The sequence below is a fragment of the Euprymna scolopes genome, chromosome 1 (assembly GCF_053919585.1).
Source record: "Euprymna scolopes isolate OS-2025 chromosome 1, ASM5391958v1, whole genome shotgun sequence".
NCBI lineage: Eukaryota > Metazoa > Mollusca > Cephalopoda > Sepiida > Sepiolidae > Euprymna > Euprymna scolopes.
In genome coordinates this window covers 92,600,902-92,619,722 of record NC_136482.1, presented here as the reverse complement: position 1 = coordinate 92,619,722, position 18,821 = coordinate 92,600,902, and the positions used below count along the sequence as shown (strand labels likewise).

The following is an 18,821-nucleotide window of genomic DNA, read 5'->3' as shown; positions in this document are numbered from 1 at the left end:
AAAACTAAACTAAGCTAAAAAAACAAAACAAAAAAACGATTGATCATTTCAGTCAGTTATCATAACTAAACAATTGATCCGAATTGAAAACCATACATTTTTTTTTACACAGTGATCACCACTTATCAAGGCCCGGAAGCCACTCAGGGATAAGGGTTATTTCAAGTACAGTACGTTAGTGTGGAGATTTATTGAAGTGTTTACTTAAGTGGTCGGTTCATTAGGAATTTGTTTACGTTGGACTTGAAGACATCCAAGTTGTAGTCAGGTGGGAAGCAGGCAGACGGAACAGAGTTCCACAGGCGTGCACTTCTAAGAAAGAAGCTTTGTTCATGGAATCTATATTTTGATTTAGGCACAGATAAAGAGTGGGGAAAATTTTTGACAGTGGATTCAGCTAGACGGGTGTTTTTCGTGAAAGATTGGCTAGGGGGGACCAAAGATTGGAGTTCAGACGAGCACCTGCCATGGAAATAACGATAAAACAAAGATAGGCTCGCAACGTCTCTTCTGTGAGAGAGAGGTTGCAGGGAAGAGAAAAGGGCATCCCCCACTAAGCCACGAAGTCTATTTTGTACTTTGTCAAGGCAGGATAGGCTGTTTTTAGAAGCCCCTGCCCAGATATGGCAGCAGTACTCCATCCTTAGACGTACTTGGCTTTTATATAGATAGAGAATTGCATCAGTAGTGAGATATCTTCTGGAGAGGTAGAGGGATTCCACCATCTTTCCAGCGACCTTGGCAACAGACTTGATGTACGTGTTCCATTTCAGATCAGGAGTAAAGGACAAACCCAGAAGCTTGTCAAAACATGGGGCTTCTCCTAAACGAGAGCCATCCATCACAATTGATGCCAGATGGGGATCAGAGCGTTGATGATGTAAAGATAGGAGTTTGGTTTTAGATGCATTAAAGGTAATCAGCCACGTCTTCCCCCACTGAACCACGCGCTCGAGATCAGAGGAGAGAGAATCAGAGAGAACTTTGTCATTTACAGCCTTTGATGTGTTGCCGTAGATGGTCGTGTCATCAGCATGTCAACGAATGATTTAAGTATGTGTTTAGGGAGATCATTGATGTAGATCAGGAAGAGAGTTGGGCCCATATTAGCTATTACAATCAAACTCATCAATCCTTGCAATTATAATTTGTAAAATCATACAATTCAAAAAAACTATACTTACATTTTGTTCAGTTTAAAAATAATCTGAAAATTCTTTTATATCGTAATTGTAAATAATTAAATTAACTTAATAAAGTGAGACAGAGTTACCCCCCTTAGAACAAATCTAACGAAATTAACTTTACTTATATTTATTAATTTTTATTTTCACAACGTAGAGACTTCCAAATTCAACTAATAATTAATTTTTAATTTTAATATAGTTTTAATGTCTTTCACTCAATATTATTAAAAAAAATTAAATCGATTTATATTATAAATTAATTTACTAATTTTTCCAATACAAAATGTTAGTATTACAGATTATTTCAATCGTTAATCATAAGTTATTAAGTTATATCCGCTAATGTTGAATTGTAAATTAATTAGTTACTTCCATTTACTTTAATTTTTATTTATTTATTTATATATTTATTCATATTATTATCAATATCAGCACCATCAATTATTTATATTGAAAGTAATATTTTTAATTTTTACATTTCACAAACTTAACTCAATTCTACATATGACAATCTAGTTTTAATAAACATTTTACGAACTTGTTCCTTATTTAAGCATAATTTTTGTTATCATTGTATATATCCTGATTCTCTAATAAGTATGTTTCAGAGTTTCTACCTCTGATAACATGTTATTTTAATTATAATTAAATAAATGTATATTTAAGTTAAAACTAATTCTAATCTTAATTCAAGTTAATAAGATTTATAAATATTGTTTAGACCTAAAAATTATAAACCATATCCAACCCAGGTTTTCCTTATGCTTTAACCCCCCTCTCCTATGTACCTTAATTAAATCATATTTTTTATTTATTTATTTAATTTTTTAATTAAATTTAACTAATAATTCCGAAATGAATTTATAGACGTTAATTTAATAAGTATATATATTAAAAAAAATCTATAGTTTATCTTAGTAGATTTACAATGGATATATCTTATTATAACTATAACATTGATTTATACGTTCATTCTAACAATTAACCATTTGGCTCATACATTTGAAACCATTTATCAATCAATTAGTAATTACTTTTTGCATCATATACATTTTATTTTTAAATCAATATTTGGAGTCTGATTACTATAAATACATTTTTAATATTATGATTATTACTATTTATTTATTTTATTTACTTATTAGTCAACATCATGAATTTTGGAATATAACTTTTTGTCATTTATTCTCTCTCTCTGATCTCTCTCTCTCTCTATCTATCTATCTATCTATCTATCTATATATATATATATATATATATATATATATATATATATATATATATATATGTGTGTGTGTGTGTGTAGTTCTTTGCCTGCCGACAAGATAAGTGACAAACTTTTTCAAAGATTGCAACTTCCATTAATACATCCATTGATCAAACACGCCATTAAGCTATCTCCTTTTGTGAGGCAAAATAAGAGACAGTCTTTTTAACTATAATTGAGAAATTAATCCCAAATTATAGGGCGTTGCCTCTATTAGGAACACTTTCATTGACTCCACTACTCATATTTTCATGTAATTAATAGATCTTGTACAATCTCGTGCACAATAACCTAGTTGCTAAATTTATATGAATGTAATTCATTGAATCTTATTGCTATATTAATAGTTTGCAACTTCAACATAATCATATTTTCGAGATGCTTCTCAAGAAATATTGTATTATTAGTTATAGTAAAAAAACAAAAAACAAAAAAAAGAACAATAAAGATATTTTGTGATTTTTAAAACAATTAGTGCAACATTAATTACATACAGTAAAAAGTGACTTATAAGTTTTCGACATTCTAAATACCATATAAAGGAATCTTATATATATATATATATATATATATATATATAATTTATAAAACTCACTATGTCTGTTTGTCTTCATATTTTCAAACTCTATCTCTTCCGAAATTAAAAGTCACAGAGTGGCGCTAGGGGCCTCAAATAATTGGATTATGGATTTTTATGGATTTTTAGTCGGTTAGTTTTAAGGGGTCAAAAAGGGGGTCAAAATTTATAAAATCTTTATATCTTTTGTACATTCATTTTAGTTTATTTCTAATTAATTCATTTGCATGTCACATTGGTGCAGTGGTAACGTCACCAGCTTTGAATGCTACAATTTTGCTTTCGGTTTTGATTCTAGCTGATGGTACCCAAATACTAGTTTATTTTTTACTTTTGAAATCACGATTCAATAATAATATACACGAAATCTGGACAAATTAAAATTTAAGTGTATTTTACAATCGAGCAAAGCCACCCCCTCCCCCGCTAGTATAAACCCTGTGTATCGCTTTATTGTAGGTCAGTATTTTTTTAATTTTGAAATTGCTATGAAACGCAGAGAAGTGAAATTTGGTACACTGGAAGAGTGTAGCAAGGTGCCTTATTTATCTGATTTTTGTGGAATTTAAACAATTATTTTGAAAGTTATGCAAATTTTTCTATTTTCTGGTAATTTTAAGTGCGTACTACTTTATTGCAAGTGTCTAAGATGTATATTTTCGGTAATAAAACAATATTCTAACTTCATATTTCTGTTTATATGAAATAAAGAACATATCCAGTAAAAATATTAACCAAAAACAAAAAAGAATTTCACATTATTTTGTTTAAGTAAATATTTATTTATCAACATAACTCCCATACTTCAAAATCACTTAGAATAGCCTCTTGTCAACTGATGATGTCAATCGGCGGATTTGAGATGAAACTTCCAAAATCTTCCTCCAAAGTTCATCCTTTGACAAAAATTGAACATCTCCTTCAAAAACTTTCATCTTTATTATCAGAGCTGCTCAATTGGGTCTATATCTGGAGAACAATGTGGCCATGTCATCAAATTTTCTCCACTAATGCCTTAATAACCCTTATCTCCGAGTGGCTATCGGGCATGTATTTCTGAGCCCAAGCCAAACATTTTTCCTTATAAGTTTGGTTTAAAACAGGCCTTGCTATGGGCTTAATGCTTCTTGCAATTTCGTTTAAGATATTGCAAAGTGTCTTTCTGGACAAGGAAGGTATTCCAGCCTTGTCAAATATAGCAGCACTGTTGCTGCCCGGTTGCTTGATAAGTTGATGGCGAGTTTTTCTAACATCACGGGCAGAAACTGACTTTATTGTGTTTTTGTCCTTCTTGGCTTGATGTTTGAATTTTCAATGAATGAAGACAATGTTTTTCGATGTCTTTTAAGTTTCTTGGCTAGATCTACAAGAGATAAACCTTCTGCAGGGCCTGCAACAACACGTTCCTTTTCACTAGCTGTCAATCGACCCTTTGTAGGCATTTTGGGAGGCCTGGAATAAAGTGATACACACTTAAATTACCAAAAAAATAGAAAAAGTAGCATTATTTTCAAAATATTTGTTCATATTCCACAAAAATCAGGCAAATAAGGCACCAATGTACCAAATTTCACTTCTCTGTGTTTCATAGCAATTTCAAAATTAAAAAAATACTGACGTGCAATAAAGCGATACACAAGGTTTATATATATATACAGGATTGAATGATAAAGTTGTTGCCCTAAAGAAAACAACATCACAGCTTTATTTTAAAACTTTAATTGAAAAAAGTCCATTCAGATCACTTGATTATGTAGTAGAGCTGACATCTATTCAATGTAGCTGCCTTTAGCCTTACTTACCACCTTGATATGGGTCCTTAACTGGGAGCATGACTTTTTCACAAGTGCCGACAAGAGCTCGGAGAATACGGTTTTGGTATTGTAGAGAGGTCATGTTGGTGATGTTCTTAACGTATGACCAAACAGGCAGTCCAGCAGGTTCAGGGCAGGGAAGGAGGGGGCCAGTAAGAGAAGGGTACAAAGTCATAACACTGCTTCTTAAGCCAAGACCAGGTCTCTTTGGACCTGTGGACCGGCACCGAGTCCTGCTGCCACACCCAGAATCTGCCAGCAGCCACCTGATTGCACTAGAGGATCACCACACTCTTCAGCACATTCAGGTAAACTTTGGTGTTGACTTTCAAGCCGATTTCGTAGATGTGAGGTGGCATGATGTGGCCCTCACTTGAAATCACATCAAAGAGCATAACTGTAGCCGGAAATTTTGTTTTCATCACCTTGGATATGTTCTTGTTATTCGTGGCAATCCAGCGATGCATTTTCAGGGTGCCGGCAATCGACCTGTTGTTTTAACTTGGATCAGTAAAAAGCAAGAGTTGTACATCGGTGTATCTCTAATCTTGCTTGTCGAACATTGTGTCACTCTCAGACACGAGAGAAGGCTACTATCGCTCTTGGATTTGTACACAACTGGACAACTAGTAGATGGTCTGCAACAAAAAAAAAGAAAACCGATTTTCATCAAATGGAAATGGAATCATGTCATCTTTTCTAGGGCAACAATTTTATCGTTCCACCCTTTATATATATATGCAGAGGGATGCAACATCTTATCGATGGGGCAGAGGCTGAAATTTTGTATGGACCGTTGTTATGATAAGGTGCAGCGAACTAAGTATTATTGTGTTCATTCAATGCAAAGTTAGGGATTAATAGGAATTAGTATTTAATGTTAATATGAGTACAGATTTAACCATATTCAACCTTCAAATTGGCATAAGTGAACTGGCTATAAATTTTGCCTCTTTTTAGCACACAAAAAGTCTAACCATGAATATATTAAATTAAACGTGACAATAGTATCTGTATTCATTGAGAAAAATTATTTTAATTCATTAAATTAGCTAAATAGACAGTTAGCATGTGTCTGACATAAATATTTGATGAAAACGTTTTATGTAATTTTTTGTTTAGAATCTTAATAAAATCTTAACAATCTTAATAAAGTGCATCCCTTCTCTTTCTGTACATAATTTATCGCGTATATTTAGGTAGCATTTTGTTTTTTATTTAAATGTATATTGTTGAAAAGCACGGAAAGTTTAACGGCTTTCTTTCTGATTTTTTCAAATTTACGTATTAATTTTTTGTGATATTATCAACTGTTTTTTATTTTTATTTATTTATTTATTTTTATTTTATTCATTTATTCAATTTTCACACCAAAGAAGGCAAGTGCCACTTTGAAGTAGGAGCTACTATCGGGGACATAAGTTACAAGGATATTATGAAGGGAGATGTGCAGCAAGATGTCTGTTCACATTACACTTGAACTTCTGCATGTCAGTACAGTTGGAAAAGCAGAATACCGGAAGAGAATTCCAAAGTCTAGCAATTCTGGGGAAGAAACGGAGTAGAAGGCTTTCTTACATCTAGAGATCTTTACTGTGTAGGGGTGGGATTTAGCTGCTTGTCGGGTTTGTTGGGGGTATTTATGTCGAGAGGGTACAAGTGCTTGTAGTTCGTCAGAGCATTCACCATTAAAATACTTGTAGAACAGGCAGAGGGATGCAACATCTTATCGATGGGGCAGAAGCTGAAGCTTAGATGACAGTTTGGGACCTATCATGTTGGTGACTCTCTCTTGAACCCTGTCCAGAAGTGAGAGACAAGTAGCAGATGCACCAGCACAAATGTAACAACAGTATTCCATACAGGTGTAAGTAGCTTTCTAGCATGGTAGAGAGAGCCCATCTTCTTTGCAGCAGCCTTGGCAATGCTCTCAATGTATCTGTTCCGACTCATGTTCCCTGTGAACGTTAGGCTGAGGAATTTAAAAGAAACACTTTCAGGTAATGTGTTTTTGGCCATTGCAATTGGTGGTAGAGAAGGTTTCTTGTAATTATTGAAGGAAACAAGCTTAGTCTTGGCAGCATTGAATGTGACCACCCATTTTTGTCCATATTCCACTACAGATTGGAGATCTTCCTCTAGTGTTTCTGCCATTTCCTTAGATATGTGTTCATTTGTTTTCCCCTTGTGCCTCTTATAGAGCATTGTGTTATCAGCAAATATATCCATATCAGAGACAATTTATCAGGGAAGTCATTTATGAATATTAAGAATAATAAAGGTCCAAGGATCCACCCCTGAGGTACTCCCGCATTTATATCATATTGTTTAGATGTATGACCATCGAGGGCAACCTTAGAATTCATATGCTACATGTTGTTGCATTGTTTACACTAGCACTTTTTACTGAAACTTCAGTCGTCTTCAGGCGGTTGTTTGTTTGCTGGGTTTAAAAACGTGTAGCTATTTATAGAAAAGTATGTTTGGGGGAGACATGGTCACGTGTTCAAGGCATGTCCAATTGGATGTATGAACAATATTTAAACAGATATATTAAATTAAACAGGTATATTAAAAAAATGTAAAAGGTGTATTATATGATATTTTTATCAAGTAGAAAACAATGTAACATATGGATCCTACATACAAACATTTGATAATACTACAAAAAATACGTAAATTGGAAAAAACCCAAAAGAAAGAAACTGTCTGTGCTTTTCAACAATATATGTTTTAAATATATTTATGTGTACATGCGATGACGAGACCACATGCCTATGTGTATGTATGGAGTATTGTTGCTGTTGAGTAATCAACTTATAACAATGATAATTGGTTATTTTTTTAATCAAAATTACCTCTTTCATAATGATTCATTACTGTTATGAACATAACATCTAATATAAAGCTGTTCGCCCGTCTGAACGACAATGACCATCTGATCATCCTAGGGATGATGGATGACTCATACTGAGAGTTTGTCTAAAGTGAAGCTGGTTTGTGCTGAGCCAGCAATACACTCTCATCCCAACCAGCCTGATCCAGTTGCAAGACAGGGTCGAGATAGCTGGAGGCCAGGTAGGAAACAGGAGCTGTCAGAAGTATCAATGTTCTTGTACATACAATGCCTGCTACTCCCAAATGGTCTCCCATCTGCCAGCCCACAAGTCCAAAGAGACCAAGTCTTGGCTTCAGAATGAATGTTACGACTTTGTACCTTTCTCTCACTGATAACAATTTTAATTGCGTTTGCATCACATAGCGTACATGAAAGGGGAAGCAATTCAGTTCTCAGAAATTCAGAACTTGATTACCTCCCTTCTCAACTTTTCTTTTTTTTATTTAGCCAAACTAGAGAAATAGCTTGATTTTGCTCGATTTCTTTTCATTGATAATTATTTTTCTATCTTATCATTTTTCGTAATTTTTGGATATGTTATTCTTTGCCACATGATAATTATGTAGGCACCCTTTGTTTTACTTGAAATTCAATATTTCGATTTTCGAATTTCCTACTTACGAAGCGCCCAAAATTTTCAGCACATCTTTATTAGTTGTATGGTCCTGTTTCCTTGGTACTTAAAAAAAAAAAAAAAAGAACAATACAGTTAAATATAAGGCATAAAGGGAGAAAACTTTATAATTGCAAAAATGCAACATTTACTTATGGAATTTTTTCCCCACACTCTGTTTATGTTGGCGGCTGTTAGAGAAACATTATGGCTGCATTTCGTTTTCATTATTAACGGCTTATACGAGCTTACTCCAAAATTGTATTCTGAAAAAAAAATTATTGGACATTTATTGAACAGTATATAGGATTGACATGTATCCCAATCCTATAATATGAACTGGCCAAACGGTGTGGGTGAAAACCCATAAGCCAAAACCTAAAAACTATCTAAAAAAAAAAATTTAGCGAAAAAAAAAAAAAGGTTGTCACGTGATATGCTTTCAACTACATCCGTTACACCTGCTATTAAAATAGCTTTTCCGTGCAAAAACAAAACCATACACTGGGAACCGATAAAATATAATTTATACTCAGATTTTCGTCAAGAAATTCAATTGGTAAAAAATCAACACACAATTAACAGGACAAGGTATTCACCTACCCCGACCCTCACCACCTTGAGGCTTGGGAGGTTATTATTCATTTATCCACACACACACACACACACACACACACACACACACACACACATACAGTGATGATCATATTTATTGGCACGGTAAAATAAAAGTTAAATTTTGTCTAATAAATTCTAAAAAAGGGATTAAATTAAAGAAAATAACAAAGTATATTATGTATTTTTAACTGGCCTTTCCGATGCAGCAATCGGATTTTAGAAAAAATAAATAACAAAGGAACAACAAACATAATTGCAAAAAACCCTTGTTCAAAATTATTGGCACGGCTTTGTTTTTCTTTTAGTATCAGTATAATATCAATCAATTTCCGGTTTACCTGCTTTCTGAACTTTTTTATAGCCATATTATGCTTGTTTAACGCTAATTCAGTGAATAATTTTTTTCAGATAATTTTTAGATAGCGATTTATTTAAACTATTATAAGTGACTAGATTATAATTTTCAATCGCCATGGTTAAAACTAAGGAACACAGCGAAGACGTCAGGAAGCTTGTTGTAGCATGCCATACCAATGGGGAGGGCTATGATAAGATTTCAAAGAAGCTAAACCTTCCCAAATCCACTGTTAGAGCCATAATAAACAAGTTCAAATCGCAAGGCCACGTTATGAGTTTAGAGGGTAGAGGGAGAAAAAGGATTCTTTCCCCAAGAGATGAACGGAAAATTGTTCGACAAGTAAAACAAAACCCAAGGATCTCTGTTGGGGAGATTGTTGATGAAAAGAGCACCTCTGGAGTGAATGTATCTCGACATACAGTTGGTAGAGTTTTGAAGAGAGCTGGTTTAAAAGCATGTCGTCCGAGAAAGACTCCCTTATTGAAGCCTATGCACCTGAAAGCAAGGCTAGCCTTTGCAAAACGTCATATTGATAAAGATTTTGCATTCTGGAAACGTGTTCTATGGACTGATGAAACGAAAATAGAGTTATTTGGCCATAATAAAGTGTCTTATATTTACAGAAAATCTGGTGAAGCTTTCCTGCCTAAGAACACCATACCCACAGTGAAGCACGGTGGAGGCAGTTTGATGTTTTGGGGATCCTTTGCTGCCTCTGGACCAGGGCGACTTGTTAAGGTCACAGGTAGCATGAAAAAGGAAGATTATGTTAAAATATTGGATGAAAACCTGAAAGACTCTGCTAAAGAGCTCTCACTTGGTCGTCGTTGGTGGTTCATGCAAGATAATGACCCAAAGCATTCGGCTAAACTGACTAAGAAATGGCTTGAGGACAATCATATTAATGTTTTGGAGTGGCCATCACAAAGCCCAGACCTTAATCCAATTGAAAATTTATGGAGAACATTAAAATTGAGGGTAATGCAAAGGAAGCCTAAGAATCTTATTCAATTGGAGGATTATTGTCAGGAAGAGTGGGCTAAAATTACTACTGAAGAGTGCAACAACTTGGTTGTAAACTATGAAAAGCGACTGAGGAAGGTAATCAAGGCCAAAGGCTATACAATTGATTATTAAATAAATCGTGCCAATAATTTTGAACAAGGGTTTTTTGCAATTATGTTTGTTGTTCCTTTGTTATTTATTTTTTCTAAAATCCGATTGCTGCATCGGAAAGGCCAGTTAAAAATACATAATATACTTTGTTATTTTCTTTAATTTAATCCCTTTTTTAGAATTTATTAGACAAAATTTAACTTTTATTTTACCGTGCCAATAAATATGATCATCACTGTAAATACATGTAGCCTAACAAAAAGCGACACACACACATTCATACACTTATGCACACTAGCACATATACTGTTGCAAGGTCCAGTTATCTATGAAGTTTTTGGGTAGTGTAACCACTCCAGGTATAAAAGTGATCTATTCTACAATCTAAGGAAATGGACACAGGCAGAAATACACCAATATCGAAGAAGAGAGAATAAACACAGATGAACAATTTAAAATAAAGGATATATTCAAGATTTAGTTGAACTTGAGGACGTCAGTAGATGACGTCTCTGGAAGCAGGAAAACTGGAGAGATAGAAAATGTTGTACCTGGACAACAGTAGTGGCTGGATGGGCAGGAATGAGTGAAGCTGGAAAGGTAAACAGCAGAAAGAGCATTCTCGGAAACACTGGATTCTAGACATCATGATATGATGTCACATGAAGATTGATGTGGATGTCCCTAAGAGGTAATGAGTCTTCAGGTAGGTCAAATATGTGTGGACATGGCCAAGAGCTGAATCGACAGGAACAGCAACTGAACTGTGATTGTAAGAATTAGCCAAAGCTGGCACTGCAGGAAGCACCGAAAATAACTGGAGTAAGAGGTGCTGAAAACAAGAAGGAGGTGCTGGAATGGTACTGAAGCAGGTACTGGAAGGAGCAGGAGCAGGAGCAGGAAGCACTGGAAGGAGCTAGAACAGGAACTGGTGATGCAAGCAAGCTGGAGTCGGTGGATAGAGTAGGAAGCAGTAAGATGTGAAAGTTGTATTAAGTAGTTTGAGGTGCTTTTTGATTTCTATTATTTTTTATTCTACTGATTTTTTCTTCTACTTTTGCGTTCGACAACTGGTCACACAGAGGTGTAGCACTCCTTGCACACCAGTTCAGCTCTAGAAATGTAAGAAAGGCTGCTGACTAGGCATGTTATCTTTGCCAATTCCATAAAACAAACAAATTACTGTTATTAATTCATGGGCGAATTTATTGATATAAAAAATATCTGGGATATTAGTTGGGTGTGTTTCATAAATCTTGGTCAATTATGAAGATCAAATGTTTTGTTTTAGAAAAGGATGTTGCAAACCATAATACGTTGATAAAATATTAGGTTGGTGCAAAAATAATATTGTTTTTTGATGTTCAACTTCAAAAGATCATAACTCCTTTCATAATAAACTTTATTAATTAAAATAAAAACCATTAGAATCGATACATTTTTGCCAACGAGAAACAAGTTTATTTATCCCATTAACATAGATGGAGGAGAATTGGTCCCTTCCTATTGACCAATCTCTGGCACATACATTGGAGCTTCTGGTGCATTGCGTCAATTTGTCGGTTGTACTTCTCTGCCGTAATCGTTTCACCCAGATTCAAGAAGCTGTGATGGATGAGACTGGCCGCAGACCACCAAACAATCACCATAACCTTTTTTTGGGGCAATGTTGTAGAGCTTCTCTGGCATCCAACTACTGTGGCAAACGTCGCCCGTTCTCGTAGAGGATCCTCCTCGTCACACGTCACAATCTGTTTGAGAAATAGGTCGTTTTTGTTGAGCAGAAGGAGCATAGAAGACACTTCAAAGCGACAATTTATCCAACTTTTTTGACTTTCCTATTTGCTTTAAATGGCGAATTACTGTTGAGTCGTCGACCCTGAGTTCAACAGCAATTTCTTGTGTGGTTTTGTGAGGATCGGCTTCAATTAAGGTTTTCAAAATGTTTGTTACCAACCGCATTCGGCCAGCCTCAGCCATCTTCATCTTCAAGGCTCTTGTCACAATTGCAAAATTTCTTGAACCACCATTCAATAGTGGTTCCTGAGCCAAATGCATCATTGATATCACAAGCTGTCCCGACAGCTTTTTGGCCTAATTTGAACTGGAATAGGAAAATTGTGCGGATTTGAATTTTGTCCATGCTGTTAAAAAGCCTGCAAAAAAAAAAAATGAATGAAGAGATTGAGAACGGTAGCGAATAACACGATTTAATAGAACAAAAAAAAAACGCACTTCAAAATGATATATAACATGGTAATATATATCAATGAATTAATTCAAAAATCATATATAAAAGTAACATATGTGAAAAAACAATATTGCTTTTGCACCAATCTAATAATAATTTGCATTTTTTCTTGAAGAAATTGTAACAGTAGGAGTCAGTAATTTTCCATGCAAAGTTGATTAAGATGGTGGCTTAACATCTATGCTTTAGAAGAGAGCATGTTTGAATTTATAATGTTTGTAAACATTAGATCAATGAACAGACACCACGACAACTCACATTCATAAATTACAAGCATAAAGACATCCATTTTTTTTTACTTTTCTAATTGAACATTTCAAATTAACAATGACTTGCAGAATATGTCTTGTCATTTTTGTAAATATGGATCTTGTGTTATTATTATTATTATTATTACTACTTTTTATTATATTTTTTTACTCCTTTGAGATGAGGCTTCATAATTTGTGTATTCATTTTTTTTTTTTTGCTGACTGTTATCCTCATCTTCATAGTTGCTGGTGTTTATCCACGTTTTGGATAACTCATCCTCTGGCCTTCTTCAGGCGATTAACTGTGACGGGATAGGAATGCTGAGTCTTGTAACTGTATCCTCAGTAATCACCGACTTCCATAGTTGTTGTATCACCACGTTTTGACTAACTAATCCTCCTGCCTGTTTGAGTAAGATTAAAACCACTATTTTCACCTGTAGAAGGCCAGAGGATGAGTTGGCCGAAACGTGTTGAAAGACCAACAATTATGAAGATGAGGATAACAGTTTACAAAAAGAATATATTTATATCTGGTGTGTGTGGTATATTTATTTGAATGTGTGTTAGCAAAAGCTGTGACAAATTTTTTTTTAAAAACGCAATGACCGTTAGGGACCGCTCATTGAATGTAAAGAGTTTTTGTACATTCATACCACCCTTTTTGATAACCGCCGACCCGAATACTTGTGCGCCGTGGTTTTCTTCTTCTTCTTCTTCTTCTTCTTCTTCTTCTTCTTCTTCTTCTTCTTCATCCTCTATTCTGGCCGCGTCATCTTGGTGATTGCCGAAGACGTGAGCACTGGTTTACAAGTATGAAAAATGAATCAACGCAAACTCACAAAAGAAAACAAACTCTGACAAATTGCGTATGAATCAGTTGTGCCCTAAATGTATGTGATATGTTGTTTGCTGAAGCATCTTTGTCGTTCAGTTGAGCAGTTCATCTCATCTGCTAAAACTCTGCCTGATCTTCTCTGAGCCATACAGTCGTCATAAACTCCAGTAAACTCAAAACGGTCATAAATTAACTCTAGATATATTGACTTTAGGATAGGAAATTCGGTTATAATCAGTTCCTAACTTCTAGCGTAGCATTACTGGAAGCGGTAGCAAAACAAATCAATTCCTTTGCTTTTTTTTCTCACGTCTGTATCTCCCCTGTGCATGTACTGTTTTTTTTTATTACGTTTTTTCAATCTTTCTTTTTTTTATTTAGTAATCATTGAAAAGTTTTTTGGGTCTTATTTTAATTAAGAATTATTGAAAGTAATTAATTTTTTAAAAGAATTATTGCGCTTAAAAAAAAAAAAAGAAGAATTATTGAAAACAGCTTTAAAAATCTTTTTTAAGTAATGAACTCTTTAATAAAGACTACTTGCGTTATTTTTATCTGTATAATTGTGTTCATTTTTGTTATATACTTTCCGATAACGTCCTTTCCTTGTATTTTATTTCAATAAATCCCTTTACAGTCGAAATACTAAAGAACAATAAAAGTGAAGGAACTGATTTGCCTTGTGACCACTTCCGGTAGCACTATGCCGGAAGTTAGTAAGTACGCTAGCTGACTATAACCGGAAATTCTATCTTTTGTCTTACTCCCCATTCTACTTCCGAGTATTTATTTCACCGCCTTGGTATGCCTCGATGAATCATTTCTAACTTTTTTACTCCCAACAACTTTTTTCATTTTTTTTAATCACTTCCTAACACTCCTCAGTGGGAAGGGGATGTTCATGGTATCACATCTTGATGCATCATCAGTGTGGGTGTTAATTACAAAACCGCTTACAACAATTTCAATTGTTTTCATTTCATTGTATATCACCAAAGTGAAAGTATATTTATAGGAGGTTGTTTAAAATATAGTTTATTTTAAAGATTAAGGTTTTTCTGCAGCATTTGAACCGAACTTTCTTTTTAACTTTAAACTAACCATAAACTAACCCTAACATAAGTTTTAGGTTTAATTCAGAAGAAGTTGGTTTAATTTTTTTTTCTTGGCATTCACCACTAATCAAGACCTAAAGGCCACTCGATGATAAGTATTAATGAATGTAAAGTGATAATGTAGTAATCGTTAATGGTGTAAATTTGGTAGAATTTGATTATTTATGTGGACGGCTCAATAAGAACTTGTTTACATTGGATTTGAAAGCTATCATGTTGTAGTCAACCGGGAAGCAGGACAATAGAACAGTATTTCATAGGCAGGCAGTTCTGGGAAAGAAGTTTTGTTCGTGGAATCTGCATTTAGATTTAGGCACAATTAGAGAGTGGGGGGGGGATTGTATATAGTGGTTGTAGTTAGTCGAGTGTTTGGTTCAAATGTTGTAGAAACACCAAGATTAAATTATTGAACTAGGAAAAAATATTCATTTTAATCTTGATAAACAAATAGAAAAACTTCATTTGTTTTTCTCTGGCAACGATCTGTTTATTTAGCTTTGTGATGATTATAATTTAAATATCTATGAGTGGCTAAACGGAGAAAGATTATTGTTTTATTGCTCTCTTTAAAATGTGAACATCTTAAACTGCTAATCAGTATAACCAGGAAGTAACTGTCTTCCATACGTTCCAGGAGTCAAATGAATGACAATAAAAATTATTCATGAAAATTCTATCAAAAGTTACAAATTATAAGATTGCAATTAAAATAACGCTTTTAATATGGTTATATTATCTTAAAATATTTTGAAAAGTTGGGAAGTCATATCTTAAAAATAGATTTCTAAACATTAAAATTCTAAAATTATTTCATCATTCAAAGGAATTAAAATCCCTTAAAAAGTAATTGTTTTAAAGCTATTATTTTTCTTATTGCAATGTAACAGATTATAGTATACATAAATAAGAAAAAAGTAACATTTTATGAAACCTAATAATATTGCATTTATTTCTATTTTTATATAAGAATTCACAGAAATTTTACAAAATATGGCGACATACTATGTTTTTTTTAATCTAATATGTTTGTTTAGACTCTTTCACTTTATTCTTGATTTTCCCTTGCAACTAGTTTCAGTAGGAAATTAACCAAACATTTCCTAAACAAATCTTTCAGTCTCACCACTTACTGCACTTCCTGTGAAACTATGAGTATATTTCATGTCCGTTTAAAAATTATTACATATTATAACAAATAAAATGCATAGCTGAAATACGTTTTTCCACAAAGATGGTAGCAAACATTTTATTCTCTATCAATTAGGTCCTCTCACTCGCATCACTTCACGTCACTATAAAACGATTCTTAAAGGGTATCATTGCTTCTACAGCATCACTTATTCCCATTTGTATGGATTTCCAGATTTACAATAAGTATAGGTATCATAATCTTTAGATTTCATTAAACTATTACAACAGAACTACCTCACCCAGATTGTTCACGAACCCACCCGTGTGCCCGATACTTCCGGTCAGTACGCTAGCCTTCTCACAACTTCCCCTGAGCTATGTTCATGTTCTGTTTTGTCTCCTCTGGGATCTTCCGACCACTCAGTTGTATCAGTTAAGATAAAAACGAAATGTAATAAGTCTTCAGACGTACCTCTCCACCATACTGTATATCGATACTCTATGGCTGACTGGGAAAGCTTCCGTACATTCATATCTGATCTACCCCTGCATTCCATGTTTAAAAAGGATGTGTCCTCCATAGTATCAGACCTGACCGAATGGTTAATTGTAGGCATAGACTGATTCATTCCATCCAAAAAATTCCAACAAAAACCTAACAGCCAGCCATGGTTTTCCCCAGAATGGGCTGCTGCCATCGCGCACAGAAATCACTTTTTCCATAGCTACCAATGTAATAGATGTACTGAGACTAAAGCTGCTTTCAGGACTGCCAGCAACCACTGTAAAAGAGTAATAAAAAATGCAAGAGAGCTGTATGCTCAGTCCATTAAATCCAAAGTAGCTGATCAGCGGCTTGGTTCCCACCAGTTCTGGCAAATAGCGAACAGGATCCTGAACAGAAGTGTGCATTCTATCCCAACCATCATCAATGAATTTGAGGTCATCTCATCAGCATCAGACAAGGCCAAACTATTTGCCAAGAACTTTGCAGCTAATTCTACCCTATGCGACAAAGGCCATCAACTGTTTTGATAAGCTTCTGAGCTTGACCTTTACTCCTGACCTGAAATGGAACATGTACATCAAGTCTGTTGCCAAGGTCGCTGGAAAAATGGTAAGATCCTTCTACCGCTCCAGAAGATATCTCACTGCTGATGCAATTCTCTATCTGTATAAAAGCCAAGTACGTCCAAGGATGGAGTACTGCTGCCACATCTGGGCAAGAACTGCTAAAAACAGTATATCCTGCATTGATAGAGTACAAAATAGGCTTTGTGGCTTGGTGGGGTATGCCCTTTTCTCTTCCCTGCAGCCTCTCTCCCACAGGAGAGACGTTGCGAGCCTCTCTTTGTTTTATTGTTACTTCCATGGCAAGTGCTCGTCTGAGCTCCAATCCCTGGTACCTCCTCGTCAATCTTTCATGAAAACCACCCGTCTAGCTGAAACCACTGTCAAAAATTTCCCCCACTCTTTATCTGTGCCAAAACAAAACGTAGATTCTATGAACAAAGCTTCTTTCTTAGAAGTGCACGCCTGTGGAACTCTGTTCCGTTTGCCTGTTTCCCACCTGACTACAACCTGGATGTCTTCAAGTCCAACATAAACAAATTCCTGATGAACCACCTTCCCCCTTTAAGTAAGACACTTTATCAAATCTCAACACTAACGTACTGTACACGCAATAACCCTTATCCCCGAGTTGCTTCCGAGCCTTGATCAGTGGTGACCACCTTGTAAAAAAAAACAAACTATATATGTACATATTTATATATATTGCATCAAACATGATCCGTATTGATTACATTTCTTCTAAATACTAGAAAACCATTCATCTGTGCAACTGTATATATGATATATGAAAATATTACCGCATTTAGACTCTTCCATACATTTTAATACCAATGGTATGTTACCTTAATTCCTAAACGAATAACGTATTTTTCAACATGACGTGATAAACACTTTTTTTTATTTATGTCTAATTTTCTTTCTTTTTAAATTTATACAAAACATTCAATATTAAACTTTTTGTTCAATTACAATAACATAATAAATCTTTTCACGCATCAGTGTAACAGAATTTCTTCTACACTATGCGTCAATTTTTACTAAAACATTATGTTAAGTACAATATGCTATACTTCTTTTTTTTGCTTGAATATTGTCAAATACATCATCTTGCTTCATTTGTACTGTTTTTCTTTTTCATCGATTTTTATAATAATAAAATAAATTTAGATTGTTAACAGTTTAACAACATTCAGACATTTGTTTTCTTAGTCTGCACTTCGAAAAACGAAAAAAATAAATGAATAAAAAACGACTTTTTCTTTCTACACAATTTGTTAACCAGAATTTCAGAATACCCAAACGAAACGACCCATTCTTATTTACTAATTTATTTATGTTTAACTTTAAAATCTTCCAAACAAAACTGCGCATGCGCTTTAGGTTCTTAAGCGGAGAGGGGAGAAATCCACCTTCGTTGAATCATTCCTTTCATTTGCTTTTTAAATTTAAAAAGCATTCAAATTTTCTTTTATTATTTGCAATTTATATCTGTTAACATAAACAAACACACATTTTTCTTTAATGAAAATTTTGACCATAGAATTTCTTTGGTCAATGTCCTTTCCCTGCAATGCTGGGTGCTGGGACGCTAGCATTAAAATTTTAATCGATCGAAATATATTTTGTTCAGATTTCGTGAAATGAAACCGGTTAATATCTCTCTCTCTCTCTCTCTCTCTCTCTCTCTCTCTCTCTCTCTCTCTCTCTCTCTC

The 18,821-nt window shown here is 34.3% G+C and overlaps 1 protein-coding gene and 1 long non-coding RNA gene across 2 annotated transcripts in view; one reads left to right on the top strand and one right to left on the bottom strand.

Moving 5' to 3' along the window:
• The window catches only part of LOC145245783 (protein unc-13 homolog D-like), a 513,002-nt gene that overhangs the window by 73,889 nt on the left and 420,292 nt on the right, over window positions 1-18,821 (top strand). The gene's annotated exons all lie outside the window — the stretch shown is intronic.
• The window catches only part of LOC145246602 (uncharacterized), a 49,588-nt gene that overhangs the window by 27,808 nt on the left and 2,959 nt on the right, over window positions 1-18,821 (bottom strand). Inside the window, exon 2 of the long non-coding RNA XR_013863140.1 lies at window positions 8,366-8,423. This is a non-coding gene — a long non-coding RNA (uncharacterized LOC145246602). The remainder of the gene's footprint in view (window positions 1-8,365; window positions 8,424-18,821) is intronic.